The sequence below is a fragment of the Schistocerca cancellata genome, chromosome 12 (assembly GCF_023864275.1).
Source record: "Schistocerca cancellata isolate TAMUIC-IGC-003103 chromosome 12, iqSchCanc2.1, whole genome shotgun sequence".
NCBI classification, from domain to species: domain Eukaryota; kingdom Metazoa; phylum Arthropoda; class Insecta; order Orthoptera; family Acrididae; genus Schistocerca; species Schistocerca cancellata.
The window spans coordinates 18,577,142-18,589,935 of NC_064637.1; the positions used below are offsets into that span (position 1 = coordinate 18,577,142).

Consider the following 12,794-nt stretch of genomic DNA (forward strand, 5'->3'; position numbering starts at 1 on the left):
AGTAATGGAATATCTCATGATATCATGTCGGACGGCGTAGCGCAGCAACACGATGTGGCATGGACTCGTAATGTCGTCGGAAGCCCCCTGCAGAAATATTGAGCCATGCTACCTCCCTATAGCCGTCCATAATTGCGAAAGTGTTGCCGGTTCAGGATTTTGCGCACGTACTGACTTCTCGATTATGTCCCATAAGTACCTGATGGTATTCACGTCGAGCAAACTGGGTGATCATATCATTCCCTCTAGTTGTCGACAATGTTATTGAAACCGGTCGCAAACTGTTGTACCCCAGTGACATAGAGCATTGCCATTCATAAAAATACCATAGTTGTTTGGAAACACGAAGTCTATCAATGGCGGTAAATAGTTATTTGCAGTCAATGATCGGTTCAGTTCGACTAGAGGACTCAGTCCATTCCATGTAAACACAGCCCACACCATTATTGAGCCACCAACAGCTTCGACAGTGCCTTGTTGGCAACTTAGGTCCATATTTTCGCGGGGTTTGGGCCGCATTGGAACTCTTATCATCACACTCACCTGGCCAGGTCACAGTTTTCAAGTTGTCTGGTGTCCAATCGATACGGCCACAAGCCCAGGAGCGGCGCTGCAGCTGACGTTAGCAAAGGCACTCGTGTCGGTCTTCTGCTGCCATAGCCAATTAATGCCAAATTTCGCCGTACTTGTTATAATGGATACGCTCATCGTACGTCCCACATTTATTTCTGCAGTTATTTTACGCCGTGTTGCTTGTCTGGTAGCACCGACAGCTCTACGGAAACTCCTCAGCTCTCGGTCGTCACGTGAAAGCAGTCGGCTACTGCGTTGTCTGAGGTAAGAGACAATGCCTGAAATTCGGTATTCTCGTGACACTGCTGACACTGTCGATGTCGGGATGCTGAATTCCCCAACAGTTTCCTAAACGGAATGCCCCATGCGCGTAGCTCCAGCCCGAATCACCCGAGCACAAATGACAGCTGCACCAGTGCGCTTCCCCTTTATACCTCGTGAATGCTATACTCTCATGACTTCCGTCACTTACTGTAAACTCATTACATTTTCTCTGCGCCCGGTAGCAGTGACCATCCATTTTCATTGTTGTAATTATTTCTGCCGGCTGTTGTGACCGAGCGGTTCTACGCGCTTCAGTCCGGGACCGCGCTGATGCTACGGTCGCAGGTTCGAATCCTGTCCGGGCATGGATGTGTGTGACGTCCTTAGGTTAGTTAGGTTTAAGTAGTTCTAAGTCTAGGGGACTGATGACACCTCAGATGTTAAGTCCCATAGTGGTTCGAGCCATTTGAACCATTTTTGAATTATTTCTATTACCCATAGTGCATAGAACTCGAGTAGCTTAGGGGTACGAAATTATACGGAAGTGCTGTTGGTGAGGGTACTGCCTGGCTGATGGTGACAACACATCCCCTGCTGGTGGACGACTGGCGTAAATCAGCAATGGGGGAGGCTCTGGTCGGAAAACCCGCGGTGCAAAGCTACTAGGCGGAAGTCCCACAGTATCCACTGCTCGTACAAAAGGGTCGGAAACACCACGACCAGAAAGCCCACGTGATCGTGCATATGGACTGCGCGGAGGGAGATTCCCAAGGAACTCATAGAGACGCTCTTCTGTTGTGTGGCAGGTTCAGCGTACAACGTATGGAGCCTTTACTACATGCGCTACAGAGTTCCTGATCAGAAGTCTCCTAAGACAGGAATGTAATCCTTTGCTGTGTTCCCAAATACGTAACCTGTTGCATAAATTTAATTTCTCAGTGACATGTATCAGTGCTTATTATTTAAATAGTCACGAGTGTTTGTGTAGCTTAACGAAAGTGACGTAGAATAGCATATGTAGTCGTCACTAATTGGGCGGTGCGTGTTTGAAGGGGAATGGTGAGATTGTGTGTATGTATCTATATAAAACCACTGAGAACCATAAGGACCGAAACCATACCGTCGTCAGGCTCACGTGGAAGTGTATATCAGAGGAATCGATGAGAGAGCGTCGAGAATGTTTATTTATGCAAGGGTGGGCCTACAGCACAGGTAAACCTGGGTAACCATAAAAACAACATACGTGAGAAGTATGGATACATGTTGCAATCTTAAAACTGGCGATCATGTTCTTTGGCAACACAAAGAAGAATTTGTTCGAGGTAGGATGCAAATCAGGTTTGCTTCAGATAAGCACTGTAACCCTCGTGAGCGTTAGTTGCCTCTGAGATTGGAGGTAGTGAGTTGTTAGTAAGGAAAGCCTTTAAGGCGACATAGGCGACATTATCAACAGCGCAGAATGTCTGGACATCTGTCGTATCAAGCGAGAGCTCATTTGAGGGCAGAATGGAGATCCGTTGTGTTTTCTGACGAAAGCCAGTATTGCCTCGGTGCCAATGATGACCGTGTGTTAAGAGGTTAGGTGATCTGCAATCAACCTGTCTGTGACTTAGACACAGTGGCTCTACATGGGAAGTTAGGGTCTGGGGAGCGATTTCGTATGATAGTTTTGATTATCCCGCGCACCTTGACTGCTAATTTGCACGTGAGGCAGGTGATACGACCTGTTGTGCTGCCAATGAACAGCGTTCCAGTAATAGCTTTCCGACAGGATAAAGCTCGCGCACACCATTGTTTTGCACCCAACGTGGTTTGCAGTGATGATGATGATGATGATTGGATTGTGCGGCGCTCAACTGCGCTCAAGCGCCCATACAAAGTCCCAGTTTTTCTCACAGTCACGAAAGATGAGGATGATGATGATGATGAAATGAGGACAACACAAACTCCAGTCCCCGAGCAGAGAAAATCCTCAACGTGGCCGGGAATCGAACTCGGGACCTCGTGATCCAGAGGTAGCAACGCTGGCCACTTTTTTTAAAATCTCATTTTGTTCTGTATTGTTCCTTGAATTTGTTCGGGGCGGACGTCCGATGACAGCCGTTCAGGTTCTTTGTTGATCTGTTCACTCAGTTTTTTTTTTATTACAGAGGGCAGCTAACCCTCTGTCCGAGCACGCCTAGGTACCGTGCGGCTCCACTAGACCACGAGCTGCAGACTGGTCTGCAGTGTGTCGACATGTCGCCCCAGCCTGCACCATCACCAGATCCGTCTGCAATCGAGCACGTATGGAACATCATCGGACACCTCCCGCATCATCTACAACCAGCATTAACTGTCCCTGTATTGATCGACCAAGTGCAGCAGGCATTGAAATCCAGCCACGGCACCTGTCGAACACAATGTAACTACGTTTGCAGCTTGCATTCAACATTCTGGCGGTTATTGATGTACGCGTATTTCACGTTTGGAAAGGGTTATCTCTCAGAAGCTCACTGCAGGGCGCATTGCTAGGCAGCTGCGTGCTGCGCCGGGGCATTAGTCGGAGCGGGGCCCGTCGGCGCAGCGGTGCTGGCTGGGTCTCGTGCTGCACGGCCGAGTTTTGAAACGGGGCGACGAAATAAGCGGGAGCGCCCCAGCGCGGCTCGCGCCGCTAAGCTGCTTAGCTTCCGCCTTTGTGTGCTGCCGCCACGGTGGGGCTTACTGCTCGCAGTTCTGTCCCTGTTTCATATTTAGTGCCCTCCGCCAGTGCCGGGGGACGGTGTCAAGGAGTTATTGCGCTGGTACTGCCGGGTGAACGGTTTTTAAATAACGAATTTATCGGCAAATCCGTCTCTCGTAAATTGAAATTGAGGGAAGGGGCTAAAAAATGATTGAAACGGAGAATAACGATGAACCTAGCAGGCAGCTGATAGCTGCGTGATCTGTGCCCTTTCTAAAACGAATCTTTTTTCACTTTTCAGTTTGTTTTTAAAAATTTTTATTAATTTATATATTTTTTCCCCTCTTATTGGAGTAAAGTCTTAACCTTATGAGACATTCTGTGGCTACCTTCAAGTTGAATTTCTGGCAGAAATAAATAACTCGAAGCTCACCTTGAAAATGCCTCTAAGGTTATCAGCCCAAGTATCGGAACAAGAAATACTACTGTAAAACTTTGAACATAGCTGCTAAGGTTCAGTGACCGTGTCAGAATTATATTAGAACAAATAAGCCCTCGAAGTCAAAATTGACCAGGTTTCGACGTTACTATGAGCGTCGTCTTCAGAATAAAACTAACTGTTCTGAAACATATTAGGTATATAATACATTAATAAAATTAAAGTTTGTACTGACTGGAAAGAGATGCAGTACTTAAAAGTCACATTTAAAAAAAAATCTAAGCCGGAAAGGCGACGTCATGAATAGTTGTAAATAAGATGGCGGGTCTTGTTGCAACCCTTGTTCAGTCAAGTACGAGCAGCCCTTAGCGGCTCGCCATCTTATTTACAACTATTCATGACGTCGCCTTTCCGGCTTAGATTTTTTTTTAAATGTGACTTGTAAGTACTGCATCTCTTTCCAGTCAGTAAAAACTGTAATTTTATTAATGTATTATATACCTAATATGTTTTAGAACAGTTAGTTTAATTCTGAAGACGACGCTCATAGTAGCGTCGAAAGCTGCCAATTTTGACTTAATATTTGTGACCGCGGGCTTATTTGTTCTAATGTAAATACTACTGTTCTGATTGCACAGCTGAAAGAACAGAGATTCTATCCGCCGGGAAAATTTCAAGAAACGGTAGCACTGCTATGAAACTTCCTGGCAGATTAAAACTGTGTGCCCGACCGAGACTCGAACTCGGGACCTTTGCCTTTCGCGGGCAAGTGCTCTACCAACTGAGCTACCGAGGCACGACTCACGCCCGGTACTCACAGCTTTACTTCTGCCAGTACCTCGTCTCCTACCTTCCAAACTTTACAGAAGCTCTCCTGTGGCTAAGCCATGTCTCCGCAATATCCTTTCTTTCAGGAGTGCTAGTTCTGCAAGTTTCGCAGGAGAGCTTCTGTAAAGTTGGGAAGGTAGGAGACGAGGTACTGGCAGAAGTAAAGCTGTGAGTACCGGGCGTGAGTCGTGCGTCGGTAGCTCAGTTGGTAGAGCACTTGCCCGCGAAAGGCAAAGGTCCCGAGTTCGAGTCTCGGTCGGGCACACAGTTTTAATCTGCCAGGAAGTTTCATATCAGCGCACACTCCGCTGCAGAGTGAAAATCTCATTCTGGTAGCACTGCTGTTAATATTGGGGCTTATTGGTCTTCGATAATTCCACAGAGCTGCATGTGACGAGTTAAAAAGTTAATATAGGGAGGAGGAAGGAACTGGAAAAATTAGACGGGTAATTAGACAACCGGCAGTCAGCAAGACTTAAGATTGCCATTCAAGGCATGTGGGGACCCTCTGTAAGGGTCTCGGAACTTAACAGATTTTTCGTAGCGTATGTAAGAGAGTAAACTCAACATTTTCTCCAGTCACATCGGTTTTCATGAATGTACCATCACATGAAACAACAAGATCTGTTCTAACATGACCAGAATCGTTCTCATCTAACGGGTCATTATCTACAACATCTTCTACTGTAGTTGCTATCATACTGTCCCCACGTCAAAAATTTTGTTTTCCAGTACACAGTTTGTATGAATCTCAGACACGGCGCTGGCATGTTCATTATTCCACACAATAAATTTCCACCTTCTCTCACAACTCCAATGCAAAAAAAAAAAAAAAAAAAGGGGGGGGGGTCTGAGCACTATGGGACTTAACTTCTGAGCCGGCCGCGGTGGTCTAGCGGTTCTAGGCGCTCAGTCCGGAACCGCGGGACTGCTACGGTCGCAGGTTCGAATCCTGCCTCGGGCATGGATGTGTGTGATGACCTCCAGAAGTTAAGTCGCATAGTGCTCAGAGCCATTTGAACCATTTGAACTTAACTTCTGAGGTAATCAGTCCCCTAGAACTTAGAACTACTTAAACTTAACTAACTTAAGGACATCAGACACACCCATGCCCCAACTCCAATGCACCTCAGTCCATAGATAAAACTCATATTACTTTCATAGTACCGGTTTTTACATTTAGAAGTTTTGAGTGAGTTATCAGCATCGCATTGTTTGCACACAATATGCAGATTGGCTGCCAAGCCTGCTCCCTTACCATCATCTATAATCTGAATGTTATCACTACCACACGCTTCTTACAAACACAAGAAAATTTCACTGCTGCAATCGATAATTCCAGGTCAGTTAATCTAAATCCAGTGTACCGAGATTCATCACTGTTATACCTACCATTCACCTCACCAATTTTTCGCTTGGAGCTGCTAGGAGACGAGTTCACATTTTCAGCAGATGTTCTGACTTCGGACGTAGCCTCATTGCTGGTTTGTCGTCGTTTATCACGTCTTCCATTCACTAACTTTTTCAAACGCAGTTTATCCAGTTTTTTATACACTTTTTGTGATAGTGGCATAACTGAATGAAGAAAGAATCGAACACTTGTATAAATCTCCGTCCGTATCACAATGCAAAAAAAAGAATGGCTTCGTCATAAACGATGCAGCTAGTTTGTTATTGTTTATAAGATACGGAACAGAGTCAAAGATGATCTATGAAAGCAGAGAGTTTGTATCCCAGCCTTCTAGATGCATCCCGCACACGTCTGGTTGAAAGTAATACACAGAATCATTGTTCACTGAGCTGGTATTGAAGTGCTGCTTCAAAACGTGGGCGTGGCAGGGAGGCCGCGTCACAATTAATTTTCAGGTACTTGGGATGCGATTTCAACATTGAAACTTTGGGGACTTATTGTATTAACAAATAAAAAATAAATCGAAAATTGACGTTTTTAATCAATTTCATCAACGTCCCCTCTTAATGGGCTGTGGCAGCAGACGACCGACGCGAGTGCCTCTGCTAACAGTAGGACATCACCTGCAGCGCGCCTTCTGGACTCGTGATCCTAGACGACGGGAAAACCGTGGCCTGGTGACACGAGTCCCGATTGCAGTCAGTAAGAACTGATGGTAGCCCTCATAGCTATAGAAGCAAGTTGTCAGCAAAGCACAGTGCAAGCTGGTAGTGGCACCGTAGTGGTGTGCACCGTGCTGAACCGACCATTGCCTGGAAATGATTATGATCGGCTATTTGGAGGCCATTTGCAGCCATCCATGGGCGTCATGTTCCCAAACAACGGTTTGAAAAACATTTTGGACAGTTCGAGTGAGTGATTTGGCCACCCAAATCGCCCGACAGGAGTCCCATCCTACATTTATTGGACATACTGGAGAGGTCTGTACACACATAATCTTGCACCGACAACACTTTGGCGATTATGGACAGGTATAGAGGCAGCGTAGCTCAGTATGTATGCATGGTACTTCCCAACGACTTAGTGAGTCCATGCCACGTAGTTCCAGCACTCTCACGAAATCCCTTAACTTGTCACTTCAGTGTATAGTGAATGATGGTGCTAAATTCTCTACGTTCTTTTCTCTACTGCGACGTTTAATTGTGTCAGTTGTTTTTTCATAATTGGGTGCATAGCCACCAACTATTGGTTAAATGAAGACATGTTTCTGCTGAGGCTGTAACATTATGTAACACTTTTGTTTATTATTGCCTAATTTCAACCTGGTAGTCATCAAACATTTCCTCATTTATATAGAATGGACAAACACGAATGAGGCACGTAACTTTAAATGAAGAGATAAATCCTAGTTAAAAGGCTCGTGTAATGCATTGATTATACCTTTGAAAACGGAGTACGTACCTGTAGGTGGTCGTACGTCTACTACTAACACCCAGTGAAGCGTACCAGATTAGGTGCAGATTCTTAAGAGTAACATTTCCTGCTACAGCTAGTGCCATGCATAATTATAATACGCAATCGATGTAAACCAAACTCATGACGACTCTCTTATAAAAACATGAAAGTATATTGCTTTTAATAGTGACTGGGCACAGCTTGTACTGATACGCGCAAGGACTTGTGCACACAAAATAACTGCTTCTCCACATAGGCGTAACTAGAAACCAATGCATCACCACCGCACCAACATGACACATCCGATCAAAAGAAACGTTGTCCCACACAAACGTGTCACAAATCATCAAATTATATTTAAGATGTGTATGTGAATGGAGAGTACAGAAGGGATGTGGGTAAATTTAAACATAATTATTATAAATCAATGCTATATTAGTATATGAAGGCAACCCGTCACTTTTTGTTTTAATGATACTATGAATGTGTAACCTAAGGCTTTTCTTTTTATTTAAACACTCGTTTATGTTGACGGGACATCCACAACTGTTGATACTCATCAACAGTGCTAAAAGTCGCTACAGTTGTAAAAGCTGTTTATTGCTAAAAAGGAAAGCACAAGCTGTGTCCAATCTTCAGGTGCGTCTGCAAAATTATAAATCAATAACGACGACGATCCACGTTGTTAACATAAGAAAAGCTAAACAGAAACAACACAAATTCTTAGAAAAAACTCTGGTACGTACATTAAAACGTGAATCCATAAAGAGTGCATAACTGACGTTAAAATAGTAATATATTTTAACCTCAGTTATACTTTCTTTATGGACTTGCATTTTAAGAGGTTTTTCTAACAATTGGTGTTCTGTTCAGCTTCTCTTATGTTAACAATGTGGATTTTGTTATTGATTTATAATTTCGTAAATGCACCTGAAGACGGGACGCAGGTCTTGAAACCGGCTTGTGCTTTTCTTTTTAGTAATAAATAACTTGTAAGAGTCTAGCGTATTTTAACAATGATAATGGTTTTTATTTACAATTACGTGGTCCATTCACGTTTGCCCGTTTTGGGTTACTTGGCATATACTTTATAATGACTGTGAGGTTGAAACTGACCAGTAGAAAATAGAGTAGGACATGCAGTTATTCGTTTAATTTTTTGCAAAGATGATGTAAAAGTGGTCCAATGAATTAAGTTCGTCTCGGGGGGTGGATGCTGGAAGAAGGTAATGCAGGAGGTGCCACTGCTAAATCAGACAGAATAATTCAGCAGCACACCCAAGGCGCCCCTGCTTTTTAGTAGAAGGGCACATTTGGATCCACGTATACTCTCATACCCTCCTATTGAAATGCTGTCATTTACTGAGTCAATGCGACTGGCTGGTCCGCGCCTGTTGCAGCGAGAATAGGCTGCAATGAGTTCCATCGCTCGGCCGGTTTCAAAAATAACCCGGCGGTCCGCTGGGAATGATATTAATGGGCGATACCTGGCGCATATTAACCCGTCGGCTGCCAGCGAAAACTATAAAAAGGAGCCATTGTGGCGCCGCGAAAGCTTTGTTTGTCGCCCAAATTGATTCCGCCTCTGTGTTTGCAGACAGAATCTGCGGGCTGGGCAGCTGCTCGCCTAAATGAGGCCTCTTCTGTAAGGCTAGGGCTTCCCATATCTATCTCTCTCTCTCTCTCTCTCTCTTGTGTGTGTGTGTGTGTGTGTGTGTGTGTGTGTGTGTGTGTGTGTCGGTTGGTTGGTTATTGTTACGCACTCTTAGGTTGTGTAATAATCAGTGAAGGATAGAAAAAAATCAGAAGACCTGACAGTAGTCTCAAAGATTTGTACAACGCTACGCACAGGTATTGGGTTTTTGGCAATAGGAAAAATGTGCGGAACTGTAGCATGGTAAACATTGTGGTGGTAGATTGCGGGAGGAGGGGGGGGGGGGTCGACGTCAGTGTGTGAATATTTACTTCAGTAGCGGCAGCTATAGTCGGATTAAAACTAATTGGTAATTGACACTTCACGCGTCTGAGTTGGTTTCCTCCAACAAGAGCGCTCTACGTCAAGCCCGAATCGTTCGCCGTTGCCAAACAGCCACAACAATTGGTAAGTTCGCTTCCAATTCGTTGGCCGGCGTTCTGTGTGATGACGTGTTTGGATCACGAATCGTGGGTCTGTAACTTTTATTTCATATTTCATCACACATGATAACCAGGTCAAACACCCGCCCCCCCCCCCCACACACACACACAAAGATGCAATTGAAATACACACATTTCGTACACAGCACTAACTAGCAATTACTGGATACTTCCGCACAAGACGTAATTTAGCGTCACATATACCGGGTGATCAAAAAAATCAGTATAAATTTGAAAACTTAATAAACCACTGAATAATGTAGATAGAGAGGTAAAAATTGACACACATGATTGGAATGACATGGGATTTTATTAGAACAAAAAAAAAGTTCACAAAATGTCCGACAGATGGCACTGGACAGCAAAACGTCAGTGACTGCGCATGACAATCGTGTATAAAAGGAGCTGTAATGAAGGAAAGAATCAGATGCGCCAGCAGTCGCAGAATGTTGACGTTACCTGATCGCAGAATGTTGACGTTACCTGAAAAAGCGCTTTTAGTGAAGCTGTATTATCAGAATGGGGAATGTGCTAGTTCAGCGTTACGATCCTATCGCCATACGAAGGGGATTTGAACGGGTAAAGGTCTGTTGACAAATGCAGCTGTGGCGAGAATGATTTCGAAGTTCGAAGCCAAGGGTTGTTTACACGATAGACCCCGTAGTGGCCTACCGAGCACAAGGCGTAATGCTGCTGAGACAGTTCAGGAAGAAATGGAGACTGTAGCGGGTTCGTCTGTGCACGGGGAAGTCAGCGCTCGTGCAGTCGCACGTCGCACCGGCATTCCATACACTACTGAGGCGTACCCTCCAATCCTATCCGTACGAAATCCATCGGCATCATGAACTGTTACCTGGCGATTTAGTGAAGCGGAGGGCATTTGTGGTGTGGGCGTTTCAAAAGATGGCGGAATATGACGATTGGTTGAGTAACGTGTTGTGGACCGACGAAGCTCATTTCACTCTCCGAGGGTCTGCCAACGCCCACAACTGCAGAATTTGGGCTACCGAAAATCCTAGAACTGTCGTGGGAACTCCATTGCAGGACGAGAATGTCACGGTATTGGTTGGATTTACCACATACACCGTTATCGGGCCTTTTTTTTTTTTTTCTAGGAAATGCGTGATTATGGTTTTGTAACTGCTACCGTGACGGGTGAGAGGTACGCCGATATGTTACAGAATCACATCATCCCCAGCCTGGCTGATAAACACCTGCTGGAACGTACGATGTTTATGCAGGATGACGCTCCACCCCATATTGCTAGACGCGTGAAAGATCTGTTGCGCATGTCGTTTTGTGACGATCGTGTGCTCAGCCGGCACTTTCGTCACGCTTAGCCTCCCAGGTCCCCAGACCTCAGTCCGTGCGAGTATTGGCTTTGGGTTACCTGAAGTCGCAAGTGTATCGTGATCGACCGTCATCTCTAGGGATGCTGAAAGACAACACCAACGCCAATGCCTCACCGTAACTCCGGACATGCTTTACAGTGCTGTTCACAACATTATTCCTCGACTACAGCTATTGTCGAGGAATGATGGTGGACATATTGAGCATTTCATGTAAAGATCATCTTCTTTGATTTGTCTTACTGTGTTATGCTAATTATTGCTATTCTGATCAGATGAAGTGCCATCTGTCGAACATTTTTTGAACTTTTGTATTTTTTTGGTTCTAATAAAACCCCATGTCATTCCAAGCATGTGTGTTAATTTGTATCTCTCTATCTACATTATTCGGTGATTTATTCAGTTTTCAAATTTATACTGACTTTTTGACCACCCGGTACATTTATCATAGTCACAGGGATCGGCTTACATTATATAAGAAGGCTGCAATTCATCGTTGCGCCCGAGGCATCACAGTCATAACTACCACTATTTAAGGGGAGCCGGAACCATGAAAAGGACAACATTAACGTTTTTTGTTTCCTTTTATTATAAAATTATTTGGAGTTTTCTGGATAAAACAAATGAAGTTTCACCCTTCTAAGTGAATTCTAAGTGTGTTTTTTTTTTTTTTTTTCGCTGCTAAGTTGACGCGCCGCGTAAGCAGTGGTAGCGACTTGGTGTGTCACCTGACGGCGCTGCTCGCTGGCTGCAAGCAGGGTATCTTTGCAGAATTAGACAGCGTTTCGTTTTCCAACGTTGTATGGCTTCATCTCTGTGACAAGTAACTGTTCATATCGGTAAACATAAACGCTATACCGTGTGTGTTGACTTGTGGTGTTGGCTCTGTGTTGTTCAGCTGTTCAATTTTGCGTATTTGACGAATTTTGCTCGTACCTGTTTTACGTATTTGGTTTGTGGATAGCAATATGCACCGTTTCAGCAATAGAGTGTTTAAGAAAAGGCACAATGAGTGGAAGAAGAAATCTTCTGTTGTTTCGAAGGGAGATGCTGCTCAGACTGCTTCACCGACTACTTCAAATGAATGTGACAGAACTTCTTCCAGCAAGAAACTTTGTGACAGCAAAGAAAAATTCGAAAACTATGAAAGTGACAGTAATGATGTGAATGAAATAATTACCATTTCCTTGCTCTCTAATATTTTGAAACATAACGTAGTATGCCAAGTTTGCAAAGAAAGAGGACTGGAATTGAAAATAACTTCACACATTGGTTTGACGTGTAAAATGTTATTGAAGTGTAACAAACGTGCTGCAGAAGTTCGTTTTCTTATTCTAACAGTATTCCTGGTAGTGGTTATAGTGGAAAGAAGGTGTATGATATAAATGTTAGGCTAGTGTATCGCTTGCGTTGCATTGGCAAGGGCAGTGCTGCAGGGACAGTGAGTGTTATGCGGAATTATGAACTTGCCAAAACCACCAACCAAGTTTGGATTTTATAATGAATTGGTGGGATCTTTTGCTGTGGCTTCTGCTCAAGCAACAATGAAGAAGCAGTTGAAGTTTTGACAGATAATGGGAATTGTAGAGATTTAACTGTTGCTTTAAATGGGTCATAGCAACGTAGAGGTCATAAACCTCTAAATGAAGTTGACAGCTACCAGTGGAGGCAGTTGCA

The 12,794-nt window shown here is 44.3% G+C and overlaps 1 protein-coding gene and 1 non-coding gene across 7 annotated transcripts in view; one reads left to right on the top strand and one right to left on the bottom strand.

Annotated features, from left to right (window-relative positions):
• LOC126109572 (poly(rC)-binding protein 3) overlaps nucleotides 1-12,794 on the top strand; it is a 484,702-nt gene that overhangs the window by 171,634 nt on the left and 300,274 nt on the right. The window lies entirely within an intron of this gene.
• On the bottom strand, nucleotides 4,660-4,734 carry Trnas-cga (transfer RNA serine (anticodon CGA)). The gene has a single exon. It is a non-coding gene; the product is annotated as a tRNA-Ser (tRNA).